Below are 24,414 nucleotides of genomic sequence, written 5' to 3'. Positions count from 1 at the left end.
AGGAGGCCGCTTTAGGGTCAGTTTCCGAGACCGAGCTGCTTGGGACTCCTGGCGGAAGTAGCTGATCGGAGCCGGAGCCTAGGGCAACTCTGGGCGGAAGCGGTGGAGCTCGAAACTCGAAAGGCAGGGAAGTCAGAGCCGGAAGTCGGTCCCCTCCCCAGGTCCGAAGAGAATGTTTCCGGAAACAAGGACCCGAAGGTTTGTGTTCCTACCAGGAAAAAGAGCCTTTCTGCCTTCACGCCCACCGCCGTCCCTCTCACCCCTTCCAAATATTTATCAGAAAAGGCCAGGGAAGAAGGGACGACGAGAAGAGGTCCTTGCCTGCCTCCCCGCACTTTAGTAGTCCCTGCAAGGGCTCGTCACAACGTGGGGCTGACGTAAAGTGTGAGGATTTTCTTCCATTCTCCGTGAGATGGCAAGTGTGCGATCGAATCAGTGATTGTGACCGTAGAGAAACCGCAGGTGTAAGGGAGGAACCCAGGGCCGGCACTGCAGACTCCCAGAGAGCGCCGCGCCAAGGTTCTGTGACCTTGAACGAGAGTAAGAAAAAGCATGCAAACACCTATGAGAGGGACCTAGGTAGAAATAACACACAATGCGCAGAAGAGGAAAAATTTAATCCTATCCTGTGAGGAAACTCAAATGACTTGCTAAATCTTAGTCTGTAGCGGAGACTGGACTTCCATCTAGATCTGTGAAATCAGGGTACCTGGGGCGGGGGGCGGGGAGGACATTGGTCACCACCACATAGCCACCCCACTAAATACAGTGCCACTGAACTACTCCCAGATACCTAAATTATACCAGAAATTTACTCAAATAAATTCTTCTTGCTTAGTGCCCCCTTCTTTAAACTATTTTCATAACTTCATTAACCTTTGAAATCCTCACCATCTAGTACCTAAGGACAACGGATAGGCTAAAGTCTCACAGCACTCAAAGTCAAAATGAATTGCCTAAAATCTCACCTGATATATATAAATAAATAAATAGAGAGAGAAATAAATAAATAAAATCTCACCCCATCACCCAACAGTGTCCCTGCTTCTGGCCTTGCCCTTCCTAAAATGTTCCTTTATTAAAACAAACACTTTATAAGATTGTTACAGCTGAGAGTCCAGTTTTATTTGTCTCCAAACAAAAAAAAAAAAAAAAAAAAAAAAAGGAACCAAGAGAAAAGAGAAAATGAGGGAACTGGTTTATAAAGCTATTTTTTTAATTGGAATTTTTATCGTCCTTCCACTTTGTGATTCATTATAACAATTCAGAATTTACTTCCAGAATGAGGAATCAGGGAAAGTTTTATGGAGAAGATATCATTTGAAACAATGACCTTGAAGGATGAGCAAGATTTACACTCTGAATGGAATGTAGCCAAGATGTCTGTCTTGTCTTAAGTTAATGATGTCTGCTTGAGGTAGGGAAAAATTCTTCCAAAATTCTGTGACCTTTTCTTTTAGTTTAACTGAAAAAAAAAAAAAAGCCTATGAAAAAAAACCAGTGTGTCATTACATTTTAAAATGTTTAATATTCCATAAAGGCATAAACTCTTTGCCCACAAGAGAAAATTGTCAGTATCATGTGGGATTGCTATAATGGAACACCAGAAACTTCAAAAATTACACCTACTCTGGGTTGAAACTCAAAGCATAGAAAGCCCCTGAGATCTGCAGAAAACAAATATTCAATAGCAAAGAATAGAGCCGAGAGGGAGCGCCATTTATGAACTTAGTAAGTACCTGAACAGTAGGTGGCAGTCGAGCTCAACAGTAATAGGACAGGCTTCCATTCTATTACACTAAATTCGAGGAGGCTGTAGTCAAAACAAACAGCCTGGTTGTAAGGATCTCAGATGATTCTGATAAACAAAAGAAGATGATGGCATTTATAATGCATGTAAAACACTCAACACCTTACAGATGTTATTACTTTTATTATTTTGTGAGATAATAAATGGCATTAATGTGTAATCATCTTGTATTCTATCAAATAGTCACCTAGCATGTCTTATTAGGTGCCTACTGGGTCATCAGCACTTGCCCTCAAAAAGTAACAGCTAATGTGGGAAGGCCAACACACCCTACACAACTGATGAACAAAAACTAAGAGAGTAAGTACGGAAATTTTGAAGCACAGGTTTACTTTCCTGGCTCTGTGTTTCTCTACCAGGCCTTGAGTAGTTAGTAGAAATGGAGCGTTTGAAAGTAGTTTGAAGAAAGCCGATCTACAGTTGCCAAAAGTAGCAGGAGCACTTGAGATAGAGAAGACACTGCCTGTATGTGCCATTGATGAGCAGTTTTTCTCCATGTGCTTGACTGTAGCAGGCAGCTGAGTCAAACTTGATCACCTCGTGCCTATCTTCCTTGTGTTCTCCCTCCCTTCATCCCGTAAGCAAATCGATCACCAAATTGTGATCTAATAACTCTTGAAATCCCCCACCTCTCTCCATCGCCAAGGCTGATGCCACCACCATCTCTCACAGTACTTAAGGAGAAAGCCTCTTAGTTGGTCTCATTTCTTCCAACAGGGTTTCCCTCAAGACTATTTTTCCATTTGGTAGCTAAAGCCCTCTTTATGTTCTAAATTTCTTTTTTCTTTTCTTGTAGGTCCTTTTGTGATCTAGCCCCTTAGGCAGTGATCAACATCACAGATCTCATCGTTCCTATTCTCTCTCTCTACCTGGCACGACAGTTCCCAAACCCCATTCCCAGCAGTTTGCACACCAGCTATCCTTAAATAGCTGGCAGTTTCCTCTTGAGATTTTGCACCCAGTTCAAACCTTGCTCTGGTGGGGAAGTGTAGGACAGGGACCAGCATCATTAGCATTCCCTGGGAACGTTATTAGAAATATTTCACTCCAGGGGCACCTGGGTGGTCAGGTGGTTAAGCGTCTGATTCTTGATTTCAGCTCAGGTCATGATCCCATGGTTTCATGAGTTTGAGCCCCACATCAGGTTCTGTGCTGACAGCACGGGGCCTACTTGGGATTCTCTGTCTCCCTCTCTCTCTGCTCCTCCCCAACTCACACTCTCTCTGTCTCTCTCTCAAAAAAAAGAAAGAAAGAAAAAAAAAAGGAATGTTTCACTCCAGAGCTACTGAATCAGAATCTGCACTTAAAGAAGATGCCTAGATGATTTTTATGAACATCAAAGTTTGAGAAAGCACTGATTTAAAGAATCTGGGTGTTCTTTCTGCCTAGTATACATTCACCTCACCCCAAATACCTTGTACCTTGGCCTGCTAATTCCTGTCATCCTTCAGATCTCCTCTCAGCTGTCACTGCCTCTAGGAAGCCTCTCCTGATTTCACACCCACCAAAGCCCCCAAAGCTATGGGCTCCACTTTATGTAGGCTCCACAGCATTATGTAATGGTAACAATAGTTCACACTGTGTTCCAGACATTGTGCTAAATGCTTTGCATGTATTGGCTCATGTAGTCCTTGCGCAATTTTCTGAGATTAGTTTGTATTCTCCTTTTACCAATGAGGAAACTGAGGCACAGAGATCTTAATAAGTTTTCCCAGGACAGATAGAAATAAGTGGTGGAAGGAGGAGTCAGACCCAGGCAGTTGGGTTCAGACTCTGTGCTCTTCACCACCATGCTCCATTGCCACCCATGAGACCTGAGCCCACCTTGGTTACTTTCCCTGATTTCACCTCTTAATAAACTGTATTGAGGGACGCCTGGGTGGTTCAGTGGGTTGAGCGTCGACTCTTGATTTTAGTTCAGGTTGTTATCTCATTGTTTGTGAGATCAAGCACCACCTCAGGCTCTGTGCTGATAGTGTGGAGCCTGCTTGGGATTCTCTCTCTCCCTCTCTCTCTCTGCCCCTCCCCTGCTCGCTCTCTCTCTCTCTCTCTCTCTCAAAATAAATAAACATTAAAAAACTAACTAAATATGGGCACCTGGGTGGTTCAGTGGGTTAAGTGTCCAAGCTCTTGGTTTTGATTGAGGTCATGATCTCATGGCTATGGTTTCAAGCCCGGTATCGGGCTCTGTACTGATGGTGTGGAGCGTGCTTGGAATTCTCTCTCTCCCTCTCTCTCTGCCCCTTCCCCCCCTACTCTCTCTCTCAAATAAATAAATAAGCCTAAAAATAAATAAATAAACTGTATTGAAATAGATTCCTGAGGTGTCCATAACATTCCACTAGACAATAAGCTCCTTGAGGGCAAGGACCATTTCTTGATTATAGTATGTCCAGCAACCAGCTTAGTGTCTATACATAGAAGCCATTCAATGTATATTTGTTGAATAGATACCCTGTATTTTACTGAACATATTTCACCCTGGCCTCTCCTCCCAAATCTGACTGATCTTAGATATTATTGCAGATGTTTATAGCAGTGTTCTGATGAGAGTAGGAGGAAGGTGGTATTATATTTTTCCCACCTTGCAGATGAGGAAATTAAAAGCAGATGAATAACTTGTCAGTGATGATGATAATTTCTTAGGTTTGTTTGGTCACTATGTTACAATTCACGTTATATTTTCAAATATGTTATCACATATGCCTCTCTCAATGACCTGGTGAAGTAGGTTGGAGTGGAATTGTTCCTGGCTCAGAGAGGGAGAACTGAGCCCAAGGGATGGTGATGTCCTTTAAATGGCAAAACCAAGCAGAAAGGCAGAAACCCAAAGACAACACTTACGAGTCTAAAGTTCAGTGCCATCACACTAATGTAATTAGACTTACTTTGCACTGCTTTTGTCTGTTGAGATCCTGAGCTGTGGGTGTTAGGAGAAGATAGCCACTGCTATGTCAGCAAAGGAGGGCTAAAGTTTCATGACACAACCACAACAAAAGGAGAGCTCTGGGGACAATGATATGATCAATGGGCCTATATTCAGATACATTCTAATAGCCACATTCCTTATGTCTGTTCACTGAGCCACTTTGGTTTTTGGAACCAATCAGAACAGCAACCCGGCATCTTAGAAGAAGGTGACAAACTGGACGGATGAGGGACTGGTGCTATTGCACATAAAATAAATCAGCCCAAGCATGGTTGCTTAAAACAACATCCAGCAGTTGGTAGCTAGAGCTGGGGTAGTAGGAGGGGGAGAGGCTGAAGCATCTGGGCACTGCCCAGCACCCTTCTCTGTAGTCTCCGGGACTCTCCCATGGTTTCCTTGGGAGTCAATTTGGTATTTCTCCTAGTAAGTTGGCCACAGGGCAGTTGGGCTGCATACAAAGCACTCTGGAGTCCAGAGTGAATATTCCCAAGGGTAAAGCAGAAGCTGCATCAACTTTTATGACCTAGAGTCTGATGTCACATAATGTCAATTCCACAGCACTGTCTTGATTTTAAACAGCACAAAACCCCACCCAGTTTCAATGGGAGAGGGTGTAGACCCCATGTCTCAACAGGAGCAATGTCAAATGAATGCATGCCACAGGGATGCAGTTGATAGTGGGAAACCTATGTGTGAACTCAACGACCCCTGCACTCTCTGGCAGCTGCAAAGAGGAATAAAGAGAATATTCAGAATGTCAACACACTCTTTTTGGCAAAGTGCTTCTCTGCTCATAGCCATAATGAAATGAACTAAGAATATGCAATTACATCTAATTGGATATAATTAAAATAAAGAGTCACATCTAAAATAAAGGCATAATTAAGAAGTGGGAGAATTTACTAGGTGGCAATGTCAACAATGCTAATTAAGTGATCACTATTGGAGTTTATTTTATCGTCACTGAACCTAAGTTGGGGTCAGTGTCCAATAAAGCAGGGAAGCAACTTCAGTCTGCCCTCTACTCTTTTAGTCACAGCTACGTCGCTTCCCATTTTTTCCCCCACATTATTTACAGGAGGCTTTACATATAATTTTAAATGTGACATGTAGTTTTGTTTTCAGTCCTTTAATTTGTTCAGTAGACTATGACAACTGTTCCACTTTCCCTCCCCATGTCTTCCCTTACTGTGCTTCCTTTGGCTTTCCTCCACTGTCCTTTCCTTTCCCATCCTATTCTGCTCTTCTTACCCCATCGTTTTTTCTCAGAGATGACCACCCAAAGAGGACAGATCCACAAGTGTCACCCCACAGATCACAAAGTAATTACCAAAGGAAAAGCATATCTTTATAATGGAGAGATCTGGTGATCGTCACGATAACCAAGTGATCAACAATGCAACATCCAGTCATTCTGAGCCTCCTGCTGTGAGACAGTAATAGACACACAACATCTCCTGGGATATGCCCTGGCCAGATGTCCTTACCTCGAATCTAAGCCCGAGAAACCACCAGACACATCCACAGAATGGGATATTCTACAAGGTAGTTGGCTTGGGCTCCCCTAAACATTCAGTGCCGTGGAACACCAAAACAAAAGCAAAAGGCAAAAGGCCCATTCCAGATTCATAGGAGGTAAAGAAAGGGATGTAATAACCACGTGCAAGGCAAGAAACTTGATTAAATCCCTTCCCCCCCCCAAAAAAAACCCCAAAAAACTACAGAAGACTTTGGGGCGAAATGTGAACATGGATTGTATGTTAGTTGACGTTATTGAGTTAATGTTGATTTTTTATAGATGGGATAATAATAATGTGATTGTGTAGGAGGAAATTGTCTTCTTTCTCAAGATACATGCTGAAATGTTTAAAGATGAAGTATCCCGATGTCTGCAGCTTCCAAATGTTTCAGAAAAATATATATGGATTGTATATGTGTGCATATATATGCATGCACACATAGAGAGAACACACACATATACACATACATAGAGAATACACACACACACACACACACACACACACACACAGGATGAAAATGTGGCAAGTTATTGATAATTGGTTAATTTGGGGGAAGGATTTAAGGATATCTCAGGTACCAATCTTCCAACTTTTCTATATTCGGACATTTTTCAAAATTGAGATTGAAAGAATCAAAATAAAAAAAAGACATACTGTAATATAATGGTCATTAATGCAAGTTCTGGCAGCTAAACACCATAGCAGACTTGGAGCTGTGGCTTAGCACTGTATCTAGTCTGGAGTGGCTTGGATTTTAATACAGCCCTGACAGAGAAGTATAATTGAAGACCCTTCTGAGAAAGTTTAGATTCCAAAAGATCATCAAAGACTACGGAAAGACTGGGCACTAGTGACTCCTGCTGTGAACTTCATTGTCTTATTGGTTTTTTTTTTATTGTTTTATTGTTTTATTGTTTTATTGTAAGGGGTTACTGGTAGGAGTTCAAATATGAGTTGCCAAATCATGCATTCAAAATTTCAAGTCCACACAGTGTAAACTTATACCAGCCAGAATTTCTGTACATCTGACATTTTCAAATCCTGAAATTCCACCTTCTGACCACAGTTTCCTTTTCCTAGCCTTCTTTTACACTCAACCTGCCCTGCTCAGGTAGACTCTGAGTCCCTGCCAGCCTTCTTTAACTCACTTCCTTCCCTGCGCAGGCCCCATGCCCTCGTCCGTGTCTTCCGGGACACTCTAGTATTCACTCCTTCACCTGTATAAAGGCAAGGACTGGGTTCCACTGATCTTTGTAGCCCCGGAGTTGAGCACAGTGATGGGTACATAATAAATATTTAATAAATACATGTAAATGAAATAGAATAATCTAATCCAACCCTCTCATTTTACAGATGAGGAAACCGAGGCTCAGAGATGCAAAACAACGTGCCTAAAACCAAACAACTGGTGAGTGGCAGACCAGGAAGGAAACCCATTTCCTTGGGGCTTTCTTTTTTTGGGTGTTTGTTTGTCTGTTTGTTTGTTTAGAGGGAGAGACAGAGCACAAGTGGGGAAGGGGCAGAGAGAGAGGGAGAGAGAATCCCAAGCAGGCTACATGTTGTCAGCACAGAGCCTGACGTGGACTCGATCTAATGAACCTGAGCTCATGTCCTGAGTTGAAAGCAAGACTCAGATGCTCAATCAACTAAGTCACCCAGGTGCTCCTTCTTATAACTTTCTTCTCAGTGCTCTTTCTACTGCCAAAGCTTCCTTCTCCATCACTTAAGTCTAGTTTAGTTTTTATTTTTTGAGATAGGATAGCTGGGGAACAGGAAAAGAATGAAAAGCCAGTTTGTCTACACATACCAGCTAATGGCCCAGGACATGTCTCTTCATCTGGCCTCTGCTCTCCACTTCCTCCATCTGCTCGTCCCCAAGGAGAATGGAGGTGTATGTGACTAGGCACCAGGAAAGATGTGGTAGTTGCATCCTCTGCCGGATTTCTGCTGCATTTTTAATCAGTGTCTCCCTGGTGAAAAGTCTCCGGTACCTTGATTTACTTTCACTTTTTCTCCTTGGTTTCAGTGTGTGTGTGTGTGTGTGTGTGTGTGTGTGTGTGTGTGTCCCTCCCTCAGGGTTTTGTTTCTAAGGAGCAATGGAAGTCTATTTTCTACAACTTTCAATTTCTTACCCGAAGATTTAAGAGGATATTCTGCAATTATCAGTGTCAAAGATGAAAAAAGCCAGACACGAGCTAAAGTGGTCAGGACAGATTGTAATCAGTAATGCATTATTGCAGTAGGGAAGGGTTCAGAGTGAACTGAACTCAAGTTCAGTTTGTTCAGAGGTGACTGGGCATTTCCAAGGGAGAATGGGAGAATAGGAAGGGGGCTTGCACAGAGGCATGGAAGTGAAAAATTACAAAAGCTTGGTCAGTGTAAATGCTATTAGGCCAGCTGTGTCTGTTAGGGGACAGTTAATCGAATTTAAGGTTCTATCCTCTCACAGACTGGGAGACAGGGGCCCTATACTTCCTGAGGATTGTATTTCAAAGGAATGGCTTTCAGGTCTGTGAGAAATTCATTCCTGAGTTGTAGGAGATACATATCCATCCAGAGGGACAGAGGAAGGATTCACAATTGTAAGCCCCTTTTAGCAAATTCTCCATAGAGGCTGACGGGGGCCTATCATCAGGTGTTGGCTAGAACAAACAGAAAATTCTTTAAGAAATTTTTTAAACATTTATTTATTTTGGGGAGAGGGAGAGAGACAGAGCATGAACGGGGGAGGGGCAGAGAGAGAGAAGGAGGCACAGAATTGGAAGCAGGCTCCAGGCTCTGAGCTATCAGCACAGAGCCTGATGTGGGACTCGAACTCATAAACTGTGAGATCGTGACCTGAGCTGAAGTTGGAGGCTCAATAGACTGAGCCACCCAGGCACCCAAACAGTAAATTCTTTCGGCTACCTTGAGCTTTTGTGTTTTAAGGTGGGTAAGGGTCATCCAAGGATGTGGTCTTGAACTGTTAGAAATGAAGTTAGTGTGTATATAAAATATATACAATAATGGAATATTATTCAGCCACAAAAAAGATCATCCATATATAAAAAATATATATGAATATTACTATCACTGATGGACCATATATTCCATTACATTGACACTGGGGCTGTTTCCATAATTTGGCTATTGTAAATAATACTACAATAAATATAGGGGTACATGTATCCTTTGAAAAAAAAAAGAAATCAAGTTAGTGTGTATTCAAGGATTCAGAGTGGGGGTGAGGGGAGGAAGGGGGTTGGATAAAATCATTTGTGCAGAGTCTGCAGTTTTTACAGACCAAGGATGAGGCCTGATCAAGAAGGCCCAGATGACCTGACTAGAGTCTGACCAAGGAGAGACTTTTTGTCATCGCTACCAAGGAAACATGAAACATATTTTTTAAATGGGCCTCATCCTCTGTGCCATCAAATTTTAAATCTGAAAACTGAATATGGCCACATATCTATGTGGCTCACACTTGACATTCCTTTACTCATTCCCTCCTTTCTCTCCTTTGTAATATTCCCAGTCATATTAGTTTCTCACTAGACCATATGCTTTTTTAGAATGACAGGTCTATATCCTATTTATCTCAGTGCTTCCTCCCCTCTCAGAGCTCCTCACAGTGCCAGGTGCATAGAGGACACTGGGCAAATGTTAATGAAATAAAGGAACAATCAAAAAAGGGGTAACCATGTCGGTCATCAGGTCCAAAAGGCCAGAAGATAAAGTTGGGGAAGCAAGGTGAGGGAAGTTCTGACACACTACTTATTTCAAAGGAATAATCTCCTTGGGGCATCCTCTACCACCATCACCAAAGATAGTTATTTGCCCTTGTTTTCTAAAGAACCAAAGAGAATTCATTCTTAGAGAGAAAGAGAAAGAGAAAAAGAAAAAAAGAAAAGAAAAGAATAGAAAAGAAAAGAAAAGAAAAAGAAAAAAACAGTGTTATTACCCATCCTGGCCATTGGTAGGAAAATTGACTCTGTAGTAAAACAACATTTTCTCCCCTATGTGTGTTTAGGGTTAGAGGGAGCCCTCAACAGATCATATTAACACACGCTGCTAGTCACATAGGGGTGGGATGGTTACTTTTACTCTTGTCTTACCTGCAAAATCAGGCTAGCAACTCCTACAGAACCAAGTTATGCTAAGCATCGAGTACTGTTTATGAAATAAAGCTGTAAACTGTAAGGTGCCATGGAAATATAAGACGAAGATGATTTTAGGTTTCTATTACAGCTGAGTGTGTTGTTGGAATGATAGTACATTCAACCCAAGTGGCATCTTCTCATTGTTTTAGTCATGCAGGAAAAGGGGAAATTAAGGTACACATAAGAGAAGCTAGCGGGTTATCGTCATGCAAGAGAAAATGATAGGGGAGGACTTAATGAAGCCAAACTCTGATGATCTGTGCCTTAACCACTATTTTCTCCTTTGAGGAGGAGTGGGAGAAAGCTTGAATAGGCAGGTATGAGCTGAATTGTGTCCTTCCCAAATTCATATGTTGAAGTTCTAACCCCTAGTGCCTCAGGATGTGTATTTGGAAATAAGGTCTTTTAAGAGGTAATTAAAGTTAAATGAGGTCATTGGGGTGGGCTCTAATCCAATATGACTAATGTCTTTATAAGAAGAGGACAGTGGGACACAGACACTCTCAGAGGGAAGACCATGTGAGGACACAGGAAGAAGATGGCCACCTGCAAGTCAAGGAGAGAGGCCTCAGGGGAAATCAACCCTGCCAACACCTTGATCTTGGACTTCCAGCCTCCAGAACATAAGAAAATAAACTGTTGTTTAAGCCCCCAGGCTGGTATTTTGTTATGGTGGCCCTAGCAAACTAGAACAGATGGTCATCCTGTTATTTAAAAACAAAAACAAAAACTATATAACACAAAAGATTAAGAAAAAATTGACAAGAACAATCCAGGTGATTCCAGTGTCCCTTACTCCTCCATCATGGTTCTCCATGTGACATGACTCTCATCTCTGGGTCGTGTTTGAGCCACAGCTCATCAGTTTGTCCTCATAGCTTCCCCACCCTGGCAGTAGCCCTTATCCTGGACACAAGCTTCCATGCCTGCCCACCATGGGAGAAGAAAATCAATGGAGGAAAGTGGAGAATGCTGTGGACTAAGCAGGCTGGACCCCTAGGTCCATACTACTTTAACAGAGGGCACACCCTGGGGACAGCAGTGGCCAGTGGCAGAGAGATGCTGCTGTGTGGGTCAGATTGTACCCTGTGGCAATCCAGAATTCTTCCACAGGCAGTCGACTCAGAGAAAGGATGTGGAGGCCTGTCTCAGTACTCATCAACTGTGTGGCCTCAGGCAATTTACTGAACCTCTCTGAACTTCAGTTTTCCTACCTATAAAATGAAAATTACCGGCCCCACATGCTGTCAAGAGGATGGAATGGAATTATGTAATTATTTGAAATTCATAAAGCGGCCAGCACAGGCTTAGCACACAGCTGGCTACATCTCAAATATTGATAAAATTGGAAACAGGGCATTTTTGTTTTTTGGTCCTCTGGGCACCTTCTCCTTGACTCCTAGGACCGTTCCTGTAAATATGAACTGTTTATGATGGTGAGAAATGCAGATTCCTTCTGTTCCTAGGAGGATTGCCAAGACCTTTCCTGTGACCATTTTTATAGATTCCAGGAAAGGGCATTTTGATAGTGTATCTCATTCCCAGGTGTCCTGTACAGGTCCTCTAGAAGGGCAGGTCTGGAATGCTGAAGGCCGCCCCTACAGGTGTGGAGACTGATTTCTGTAGCTTGTTCTTGAACTGCCTTTGAAGAGAGCCTCCTCCTGCTTGCCTTCACCCCCTTGAGGTCACCTTGGCGGTGACTGCAGATTATTTTTAGCTGTAGGCAGTGTTTCTTACACTGTGTGCAGAACATTTATATCAGAATTTTGGTGGGGGGCGGGGGCAGAGGGAAACATGCAGATTCCCAGGCTCCTCCCAAACCTATGGAATCAGAACCTCTGGGAGCTTATGCTTGTTCCCCTAGCTCCTCAGGTGACTCTGAAGCTGCAGGTGCTGTCACCTTCATACAGTGAGTATTCAACTAATGGTGGCTAGCGTATGTATGTGATGGGGAGGTGAGACAACAATAGTTATCGAGCATTTACTATGTTCCGGCCCTTACATACTGTGTATGCTTCCTATGGATGCTGTAACATATTACCACAAACTTAGTGGCTTAAAACAGCCCACCTTTGTTCTCTCACAGTTCTAGAAGTTGGAAGTCTGAATCATTTTCACTAAGCTAAAATCAAGGTGCTTGTGGGCAGAGCCACACTCTCCCAAAGGCTTCTTGCCTTTTTTTACCCTCTACAGCTGCATCCCTGGCCTCGGGCTCCTGCCTCCATCTTCTTCTTGCTTCTGTAGCCACCTTGCCTTCTTCCTCTGTAGTCAACTCTCCCTCTGCCTCCCTCTTATAAGGATACTTATGATTGAATTTAGGGCCCACCAAAATAATCCAGGATAATCTCCCCATCTTTTAATTTTTTTAAGTTTATTTATTTATTTTGAGAGAGACAGAGACAGTGTGAGTGGGGGAGGGGCAGAGAGAGAGGGAGCGAAAAATCCCAAGCCGGCTCTGTGCTGCTTGCGCAGAGCTCGACAAGGCACTCGAACTCAGAAAACTGCAAGATCACGACCTGAGCCGAAACCAAGAGTTGGACACTTAACCTGATGAGGCACCCAAGTGCCCCTTGGATAATCTCCCCATCTTAAGATCTTCGACTTAATTACCGTTGGTTTACAAATCGGTCCCCATACGTGGAGCGTAAGAAGAGACCAAAGAAAGAGGCAGACCGTTCCAGATTGGTAGATGACAGGTGTAATAAACAAGGGAAATTCACACAGGATTCCTATCAGGCAGCTGCAAGACCAGTGGATCTCCATGCTCACCCACCAGAAACTTAAAAGTTTAAACAGAGGCCTTAACTGGGTTTGATCACATATACTATCTAGGTGGTCTCAAAAACACATTGCTCTCTCAAGGCTGCATTCTTGAAAACACCATTGTGGAAATGGTGGCAGAATGTACATTCCAAGCACATGGAAGGGGGTGAAGAGCCTCCAGTTGTCTGGGTCCAGCTGGTGGGTCACATCCTCTCAATGGGCCTCTAATAATCACATCTGCCAAGTCTCTTTTGCCATATAAGGTAATATTCACAGGTTCCAGGGATTAGAACCTGGATATTTGGGGGGGGGGGGGTCATCATTCACACACATTATTTTTTAATCCTCAGAACAATACTATGAGGTGGTTAGTGTTATCCCCATTTTCCAGATGAGGGAACAATTTTTAAAGTGCAAACCACACAGCTGGTGGAGGAGTTAGGATCTGTGCCCAAGACTGACTGGTTTTAAGACCTGTAATTCCTGCTAGACATCAGATTGAACTATAATACCTGACACAGGAATACTACCAGTCACAGCTTGTCGGTCTTTTAGACGTCTAAGACAGCCATTAAAATGTCCCAACATGATGCTATTCTCAGTCTCTTTCCCAAATACAGGTGAGAAGTCCAGCTCTTGAATTCAAGTGGGTTATTGGAAGACAGGGTATTGACAGACAAGCCAGGTCCTTGCCAAATTTTTGGAACACCCGAGAAGATATAGATGATTACCAAACAGCCCACTGGGTCGATTCTTGAGATGGGAGCGGCTACTTCCATTTAGAGCCCTCATGGTAGTTCTGCACAATTTAAGTAAAAAAGATTATAGAGGAGGGGTGCCTCTGTGGCTTAGTCGGTTGGGTGTCCAACTTCGGCCCAGGTCATGATCTCACAGTTCGTGAGTTCGAGCCCTGCGTCGGGCTCCGTGCTGACAGCTCAGTGCCTGGAGCCTGCTTCAGATTCTGTGTCTCAACCTCTCTCTGCCCCTCCCATGCTCATGCTCTGTCTCTCTCTGTCTCTCAATAATAAATACAAAACGTTAAAAAAATTTTTTTAAAAAAAGATCATATAGGAGAAGCAGCTAGGCTAGGTCTCAAAGAGAGCCTTAAAAAGGCACATCCAGGATGTGTTAACCAACCTTACTGTGGAAATCATTTCACAGTACATGCTTGTATCAAGTCACCACACTGTACAACTTAAATTTACATATGTTCTATGTCATCAATAACTCAGTAAAGCTGGTCGGGGGTAGGGGGGGCGGAAGCCGTCTTCTTATTCGACAGCATCTCTGAGGTTGCTATGATTCTGCAGTGCCCAGCCAAGTGCAAAAGCAGGACCTGAAGAACTGTTGTAACAGTGACTGTAACAACTATCGGGAGTGTGTAGTTATTGGAATGTCTGTAAGTTAGCACTATGGAAACACAATGGCAAATGCTTCATGAAGCCCAGCCAGGTAGAGATAAGTAAACAGGGGAATCTTCTGAGTAAAGAAGCAGAAAATAAGAAAAGGGATATATAGGCTTCACTGCAGGAAAAAACAAAGTAAAAATAGACTGTTAGACTTCTATCATATAGATATAACTTAATTACAATATTTAGTTTGCAATAAAATACAGTGTTCTCAGAAAGGAGAGAGACTAAACTTTTTCTATTCCAAAGTGTAGGAAGGAATCCCAAATTGGATATTTTAACCTTTAAACAGAACATAGTCTCCACTTAGCATTCTCTCATTTCTAAAAAGGTTGTGCATTGTAATTTAAATCACTGTGAAGCAAAACCACCTTTAAATTCTGGTCAATGGCTTATTTATATGTATTTGATATATCAAAGAATTAGGATGGTTCTCCAAAGTTAATTGCAATGGGATTCATCCTGGGTTCTAAGTTTCTGTATTTAGATGGGCTTGAAAATTCAATACTTACTCTCTTAGCACCCTCGGATTGCCTTTATGTGAACCCAAACTCAGTCCGAAGTGTTTGAATCTATCCACGATCCTAATCACCCATCTTTATTTAGGTCCCACCTTCCTAGAGGAGTCAGGAAGAACAAGTAGAAGTTTTTCTCAACAGGAAAGCTCATCAGGAAAAAGCTAGTGTATGAGAACAGAGGAAATGCAATGAAGGAAGCACTACAAAAAAGAATAAAGGTCATTTCAACCTTTTGTATCAAAAGGAATCGGGACTAGTGTGGGTAGCAGACAGTAACCAAAGTTATGAAGGCAATCTGTTTATTACTTGACATTTGCTTTTGTGTATCCTTTGTCTGTAAAGGTGAACTCATCAAAGTTCCTAACATACACTCACTCAGTGCCAGTTTCCCATTGCACCTTTCCTTTTATGCTGTTTGAGTCTACAAAAGTGAAATATAGCCCTATCTCAAACTAGAGGCACCTGGGTGGCTCAGTCAGTTAAGCGTCTAGCTCTTGGTTTTGGCTCAGGTCATGATCTCATGGTTTGTAAGTTGGAGCCCAGCATCAGGTTCTGTGCTGCAAGTGTGGAGTCTGCTTGCCCCTCCCCCACTCATTCCCTCCCTTCCCCCCTCTCAAAACAAATAATAAAAAATTTTTAAAATAAGTTCTAGCTGAAATAAAGCTCCAAGTTTAAAGAAACCATGCTCAGCAATATGGCAGAATGCAAACCCTATTAACCCTTTTAGCATAAGACACCTACAATTGTCTATTTTTAAAACATTTTTTTTTGAGAGAGAGAGAGAGGGCGCAAGTGAGCGAGGGGCAGAGAGAGAGAGAAAGAATCCCAGGAAGGGCAGCAGGAGAGAGAGAGAGAGAGAGAGAGAGAGAGAGAGAGAGGAGAAGTGGGGTTTACCCAAAGTGGGGCTCGTGTTTTTACCTGAGGTGGGGCTCAGGCTCACCCGATGTGGGACTGGAAATCACGAACCCTGAGATCATGACCTGAGCCAAAGTGAGATGCTTCATGACTAAGCCACCCAGGTGCCCCTAAAACAACAAATATTTACAAATATTTAAAAAAACAACAAACTATTAAGTGCCTAGCCAGCTTAGTAAAAGTAAAAGAAAATCCTCAAAGACCAAAATTAATGTAAATCATGGATTCAGAGAAACAAGCAAGGATATGGAAGAGTTACTGCTCAAGGAACATCTGGAGGCCTGGAGTTTCCATTTAAGTAGTTTCGTTAAGGGGTTAAATAGTTTCGTTAAGCTGAAGTGTCCGACTTCAGCTCACGTCATGACCTCACAGTTCTTGAGTTTGAGCCCCGAGTTGGTCTCCACACTGACGGTGCGGCGCTTGCTTGGAATTCTCTCTCTCTCCCCCTCCCTTGCTTGTGCATGCTCTCTCTCTCTCTCTTAAAGTAAATAAAAAGTTTTATAAAATAATAAATGAATAGTTTTGTTGAGGGGAAAGGGAGACAAAGCCTAGTACCCACACAGGTGAGATGTCTACCTACCTAGAGACCTTTGTTTATAAGGCTGGGACCCTGAAAACCACACTTCATTTGGTAATCCAGGGGAAAAATCCTTTCTCTCTTGAGATATTAAGGAAACCTGTCTCTCTTGCCCTTTCCTCTAAGTGAAAGGGAGACAAATATGTTTAAGAATTTGCATTTTACCCTCACACAGGTGTAGGACCAGAATGTATACTGTTTGAGAATCCTGGAAGCACCAAACTGATCATTTACTTTAAAGACATCCTGGATTGCTAATACATCAGGTGCTTGCAAAAACAAATGTAAATATTCACTCAAGGATTACACCTTAAACCCGAGTCAAAGAACTATTACAGATAGGCTCCATGGAACACGATCTCACAATGATAAATTACAAGACACACGAGGAAACGGTCACTTGAGCGACAGTCAAGGGAAAGAAGAAACAGTAGAAACATTCGGAAAAGACTGAAGACGTTACAAAATAAAGCAAAATAAATATTGTAATGTATTGATTGAAAGAAATGGGGTGTTAGAAGTATGGCCTTGGAGCAAACAAGAAAGCATTCTGCCAGCTTTATAAGCAATAACTGAGACCTGCCATGATTTGTAATACACAAACAAAAATTACAGCGTATCTGCTCAACACTCTACAAAGACATGCTAAGATACGGCCATAAAATCTTAACTGATATTAGACAAGATAGTATTTTACAAGCACTTACTTTAGCAAACAACCTAATGTAAACAACATAGTTCTGCATTAAAAATCTTTCCTCCAAGACCCTCAGGGGATCTGTTATTTGATTGTCTACTATATGTACCGTAAAATTTTGACAAGGCTTAATTCTGTTTTCCCTTTGTGTTAACATTTTTGGAGGTCCAACAGAGATTACCCACTACTCAGAGCTTGCTCCTCAACTCCTGAGCGGGGGACATTTTGGCAGCATGCCAAAAGATCTTTGTCTCTCTTGACCTTCTCACCTGGGAAGCCATCACTGACCAGAGAATCCAAGTTGTTACAGTGATCGGGAACCACCGAGGTATTACCTGTCAAAACTCCTGAAATTGGCCATGAGATTATTGAAGCTGAGTGGCGAGTACATGAAGGGTTCACCATAAGCTGTCTCTACTTTTGTATGCATTTGAAATTTTACATAACAACTTTAAAAATAGAATCTGCTGGGGGCGCCTGGGTGGCGCAGTCAGTTAAGCGTCCAACTTCAGCCAGGTCACGATCTCGCGGTCAGTGAGTTCGAGCCCTGCGTCGGGCTCTGGGCTGATGGCTCAGAGCCTGGAGCCTGCTTCCCATTCTGTGTCTCCCTCTCTCTCTGCCCCTCCCCCGTTCATGCTCTGTCTCTCTCTGTCCCAAAAATAAATAAAAAACGTTGAAAAAAAACTTAAAAAAAAAAAGAACCTGCTGTAGAACACTCCTCTCAACAACAGCAAAATGTATATTCTCCTCAAATGCACGTGGAATATTCTCCAGGATGGATTATATGTTAGACCATAAAACAAACCTTAATAAGTTTTTAATGATTTAAATTATGCGAGTATGTTCTATGACCACAATGGAATTAAATTAGAAGTCAATAACAGAAAGTAATTTGGAAAACTTACAAATAGGTGGAAACTAAAACAATACAATCCTAAATAACCAATAGATCAAAGTATAAATAATAATGGGAATTTAAAAAAATATTTTGCAATGAATGAAAGTGAAGATACAACATACCAAAACTTATGCCGTTATGGGAGTGCCTGAAGGGAAATTTATAGCTGAAAATGTCTATATGAAAAAAGAAAAGATCTCTAATCAGTAACCTAACCTTCCATCCTAAGATCCTGGAGAGAGGAAACTAAACCTAAAGCAAGCAGAAGGAAGGAAATACTAAATAAATATTAGGACAGAAATTAACGAAATAGAGAATACAAAAACAATAGGAAAAAAAGCAATGAAACCAAAAGTTGATTATTTTAAAAAATTGAGAAAATCAATAACAATTGGCCAAGAATGAGAGAAAGAAGGCTCAAGTTACTAGAGTCAGAATGAAAGAGGAGACCTTACCACCAACCTTACATAAATAAAAATGATTATAAGGAATATTATGAAAAACTGGTAATTAAAAAAAAAGAAAAGAAAAATTGGTGATATATAGATAATTTATATATGATGAGGTCGGATGCATTTAGGGTTAGATGACCTTAGACTACTTGTATGACATGGACAAGTTCTTAGCAGGATGCAAACACCTGAAAACAACTCAAGGTGAAATAGAAGATTGAAACAGACCTATATCAAATAAAGACATTAAGTTAGTAATAAAAAAAACTACCTACAAAAAAAGCTCAGGCCCAGGTGGATTCATCGGTCAATTCTACCATTTAAGGAAGATTTAATACCAATTCTTTACAAGTAAGAGAAGAGGATACTTCTCAACTCATTCTATGAGCCAGTATTACCCTGATACCCAAACCAGACAAAGACATCACAAGAAAACTACAGACCAATATCTGACGAATATGGGCGCAAAAATCCTCAGCAAAGTGCTAGCAAACCAAATCGAGCAGCATATAAAAAGGGTTACACACCATGATCTAGTGAGTATTATCCCAGGAATGCAGGTTAATTTAGCACCTGAAAGTCAATTAATGTAATACACCGTATCAATAGAATAAAAAAACAATACACATAATTATCTCAGTAGATGAAGGAAAAGCCCTTGACAAAATCTAACACCCTTTTTTGATGAAAAAAGAAAACATATTAGGGGCGCCTAGGTGGCTCAGTCGGTTGAGCTTCTGACTTTAGCTCAGATTATGATGTCACAGTTCATGAGTTCGAGCCCCACGTCAGGCTCTGTGCTGACGGCTCAGAGCCTGAAGCCTGCTTCAGATTCTGTGTCTCACCCTCTCTCTGCCTCTCCCCTGCTAATGCTCTGTCTCTCTCTGTCTCAAAAATAAACAAAACATTAAAAAAATAATAATAATAAAAAGGAAAACATATTCAACAAACTATAGAAAGGAACTTCCTGAACCTGATAAAAGACATCTATGAGAAACCACAATTCACATTATACTAATGGTTCCCTAAGATCAGGAATGAGACCAAGTGTTCTTGCCACTTCTATTCAATATTGTACTAAAGGTTCTAGTAAGGCAATTAGGCAATAAAGCAAAATAAAACATATCCATCCAAATTAGAAAAAAGATTAAAAATATAGAGAAATAAAATTATTTCTATTCACACTCAACATACTCTTGTATATAGAAAATCTAGGGAATTTACTTAAAAAGAAACGATTAGAACTAATAAGTTCAGCAAGGTTGCAGGATGCAAGATCAACACATAAAAACCCATTGTATTTCTATATGCATGCAATGAGCAATCTGAAAATAAGGTAAACAATTCCATTTACAGAAAAGAATAAAATACCTAGGAATAAATTTAACTAAAGAAGTATACAATTTATGTTCAGAAAGCTACAAAGTATTGTTAAATGAAATTTTGGAAAGGTATCCCATGTTGGTATATTGAGAGCCTTAACACTGTTTAAAAGACAATATTCCCCCCAAAGTGATCTGCACATCCAACATAATCTTTATTAGAATCCCAGCTAACTTCTTTGTAGAAATTAGCAAGTTGATTATAAAATTCATATGGAAATGCAAGAGACCCAGAATAACCAAAACAATCTTGCAAAAGAAAAACAGAGTTAGAGGACTCACACCTTCTGAATTCAATTTACTATAATGCAATGCTAATCAAGATTGTGTGATAATGGCATAAGAATAGGTTATAGATCAATGGAATAGAATTGAAAGCCCAGAAAGAAACCATATGTCTATGGTAAATTGATTTTCAACAAGGGTTCCAAGACCATTCAGTGGGGAAGAATATTCTTTTAAACAAATGGTGCCAGTACAACTGTATTGCCAAATCCTAAAGAAAGAAGTTGGAGCCCTACCTCACACCATATACAAAAAATTAACTCAAAATGAATCAGACCCGAATGTAAGAATTTAAACTATAACATTCTTAGAAGGAAATATAGGGCCAAATTTTCATGATGTTGGATCTTGACATAGATTCTTAGATATTTCACAAAAAAACATGAGCAAAAAAATAGATACATTGGGCCTCATCAAAATTAAAAACTTTTGCACTTCAAGGGGCACTATCAAGAAATTTAAAAAACAACTCGCAGAATGGATTAAAATATGTGCAAATTATATATTTGATAAGGCATTTTTATCTAGAATACATTTTTTTTTTAAAAAAAACTCTTACAACTAAAGAATAAAAAGACAAATAATCCAAATTGAAGATGAATAAGGTCTGAATAGACTCTTCTCCAAAGAACATACAGAAATGGCCAAAAAGCACATGAAAAATGCTTGAAATCAGGGGTGCCTGGGTGGCTCAGTCGGTTAAGCATTGGACTTTGGCTCAGGTCATGATCTCACTGTTCGTGGGTTCAAGCACCACTTCAGGCTCTGTGCTGAAAGCTCAGAGCCTGGAGCCTGCTCTGCATTCTGTGTCTCCCTCTCTCTTTGCCCCTCCCCCACTCACACTCTGTCTCCATCTCTCTCTCTCTCAGAAGATGAATAAACATTTAAAAAAAAAAACCTTTTTTTAAAGAAAAATGCTTGAAATCAGAAAAATATAAATCAAAACTACAATGAGCTACCACTTGAGATGTCTAAAATCAAAATGTATACAAGAATGCTTATAGCAGCATTATTCATAACAGCCAAAAGGTGGAAACCCAAATGTCAATCCACTGATGAGTAGATAAGCAAAATGTGGTCTATGCATACAATAGGATATTATTCAGCCCCAAAAGGGAGTGAAGAACTGATACATTCTGTAGCGTGGATGAACTTTGAACACAGCATACTAAATGAGAAGCCAATCATAAAGGACTTCATGTCGTATGACTTCATTTATATGAAATGTCTAGAAAAGGCAAATCTACACGGAGAGACAGAAAATATATTGCTGATTGCTCCGAGCTGGAGGGTATGTATGGTGAGGATTAGGGGATGATTGCTAAAGGATATGGCATCTCTTCTTGAGGTAGTAAAAATGCTCTAAAATTTCTTGTGGTGATGGCTGCACAGCTCTGTGAATGTGCGAAAAACCATTGAACTGTATAGTTTAAATAGGCCATGGGTATGGAATGTGAATTATATCTCAACAAAACTGTTACAAGGAGAGGGCAGAGAGAGGGAAAAGCGGTAAGGGTAGACATACAAGTTAATGTAGGGGTTCGTGCTTAACCTGTAGTAAGCCATGTTTCAGAGAATTGCTCTAAATCAGCACTGTTCAATAGAAATTTCAGTGAGGGGGCACCTGGGTGGCTCAGTCAGTTAAGCATCCAGTTTTGGCTCAGGTCATGATCTTGAGGTTCATGGGTTCAAGCCCCACATCGGGCTCTGTGCTGCCACCTCAGAGCCTGGAGCCTGCTTCAGATTCTGTGTCTCCGTCTCTCTCTCTCTGCCCCTCCCTAGCTTGCACTCTGTCTCTCGTTCTCTCCCAGAAAAAAAGTAAACATTAGGAAATAAATACATAAAAATTTTTTTAAAAGACTGTAAATGTAAGCATGTGTATTTAATGAGAGTTGCAACAACTAATGGCTGCATGTGAAACACTGCAAATTATGTGAGCCTCTAGAATCAATCACTCCACCTTTACTGCCTGGGTCAATTTTTAAGTGTCATATTTTTCTTACAAATTTTTAATAAAAACAGTGATTATATGTTTTTCAAGTATAATCCTAAGATTCTTAATTAGCTTGAGACCTTTAAGTTATCCACTGAGGTAATTAGGGAGTAATCTTTACGTATCTGGAAAATTTTCAAAGGAAAAATTTCAAATTTGTAAATAAAGAGAAAATAAGGCCCATGCTCATGTTGTTTTGGCCTACATCTTCTTGTCCATATAAACACACATAGCTTCAAAAATGCTGATTCGAAGGGGCACACGCACCCCAAAGCTTATAGCAGCGCTATCAACAATAACCCAAGTACGGAAAGAGCCCAAATGTCCATTGACGGATGAATGAATAAAGAAGATATGGTGTATATAAATACCATGGAATATTACTCAGCGATCAAAAAGAACGAAATCTTGTCATTGGCAGCAACATGGGTGGAACTAGAGTGTATTGTGCTAAGTGAAATAAGTCAGTCAGAGAAAGACAAATATCCTATGATTTCACTCATGTGTGGAATTTAAGAAACAAAACAGATGAACATGGCGGAAGGGAAGGAAAAATAAGATAAAAGCAGAGAGGGAGGCAAACCGTAAGAGACTCTTAAATAAAGAGGACAAATTGAGGGTTGCCGGAGGGGTGTTGGGTGGGGGGATGGGCTCAATGGGCGATGGGCATTAAGGAGGGCACTTGTTGGGATGAGCACTGGGTGTTGTATGTAAGTGAGGAATCACTGGGTTCTACTCCTGAAACCAATATTATACTATATGTTGACTAACTTGGATTTAAATAAAATGAAAAAAATGAAGAAAAAGATCATTAAAAGTAAATAAAATGTTTACAAAATTTAAAAAGCAAACACATGTATCCTTAGGACACTCAGTGAAGATAGTAAAAACTGATCTATTATAAACATTGCCTAATAACATGCCTGGTAAGATGAATTATGTGTATAAAATTAGAGTTTCAAAGGGTTAAATAGCATCGGCGTTTAAACATTATCTGGGCACAAAGCCAATCCAGGCAAGTCATGGGGGAGCCCTGGGAAGTAAGAGGCGATGGGCCATCAGGGCCTGCGGGGAGGGGTCCCCACTGCGATAGCACGGGACCTGTTCAGGATTGCCATGGGGCCTTGCAGGGTAGGGCTGTGCCCAGGACAAGCCTTGTACCTACTGGTGAGCTTTGCCACAACGAGGAAATGATAGGCCTCTGGGTGATCCTACAGAGGACTGTGAGCTCCCGGCTGAGGGCTTGAACTTTGCTCTCCCAGGTGACTTGTGATTTGCCTTCTGTGCTGGCTGTAGAGCCCCTAGAGATTGTCCCCACTCTAGGGGGTGCTCTGGCTTCTGGAAAAGACTACTAACATTTGTACACAGTTGGATTCACCTTTTGGATACTTCCGGACTTTATGCAAATTCCTAGTGTTTGTAATATTACCTTTGGGCATTGTTGTTATAAAATATATGAGACCAGTTAGTCATGCAGCCAAGATAATGGACATTTCTTGTTTTCTTGTACCTTTGCTTGTATCTTAATAAATTAACTATTCTCTTCTGTTTTAATTAAAAGACTTTATTTTTTTATAGCATTTTTAAGTGTACAGAGAGTTCTTGGGGCACCTGGGTGGCTCAGTCAGTTATGCGTCTGACTCTTGATTTCAGCTCAGGTCATGATCTCATAGCTTGTGGGTTTGAGCCCCACATCTGCACTGTTAGTGCAGAGCCAGCTTGGGATTCTCTCTCTGTCTGTCCCCAGTTCATGCGCTCTCTCTCTCTCAAAATAAATAAATAAACTTTAAAAACAACTTTACAGAGAGTTCTCATCTACTCCTACCCCACCCCTACCAAGCCAACACAGTTTTCCCTATTATTTACATCTTGTATTATAATGTACCTCTTTTATAATTAACCAATACTAATACATTATTATTAACTGAAGTCCACGGTTTCCATTAGGGTTCACTCTTTGTGTTGTACCTTCCATAGGTTTTGAAAAATGTGGAATGACATGTCCATGATTTTTGTATTGTGTCGAATAGTTTCACTGTCCTGCAAAACCTCTTCCTCTAGTTTTCAGTTTAGTTTTAGCAGTTCTATATATATATATATATATATATATATATATATATATATATA

General features: G+C 40.9%; 1 long non-coding RNA gene across 1 annotated transcript; it reads left to right on the top strand.

Moving 5' to 3' along the window:
- Positions 1-90: 90 nt before the first annotated feature.
- LOC121026950 (uncharacterized) lies at positions 91-17,652 on the top strand. Its single transcript, XR_005788513.1, has 3 exons — positions 91-198; positions 7,613-7,667; positions 17,443-17,652. It is a non-coding gene; the product is annotated as an uncharacterized LOC121026950 (long non-coding RNA).
- Positions 17,653-24,414: the final 6,762 nt, after the last annotated feature.

This window comes from Herpailurus yagouaroundi, unplaced genomic scaffold (genome assembly GCF_014898765.1).
Source record: "Herpailurus yagouaroundi ecotype Mexico unplaced genomic scaffold, PumYag 28, whole genome shotgun sequence".
Taxonomy (NCBI): domain Eukaryota; kingdom Metazoa; phylum Chordata; class Mammalia; order Carnivora; family Felidae; genus Herpailurus; species Herpailurus yagouaroundi.
This window is presented reverse-complemented; position numbering and strand designations above follow the sequence as displayed.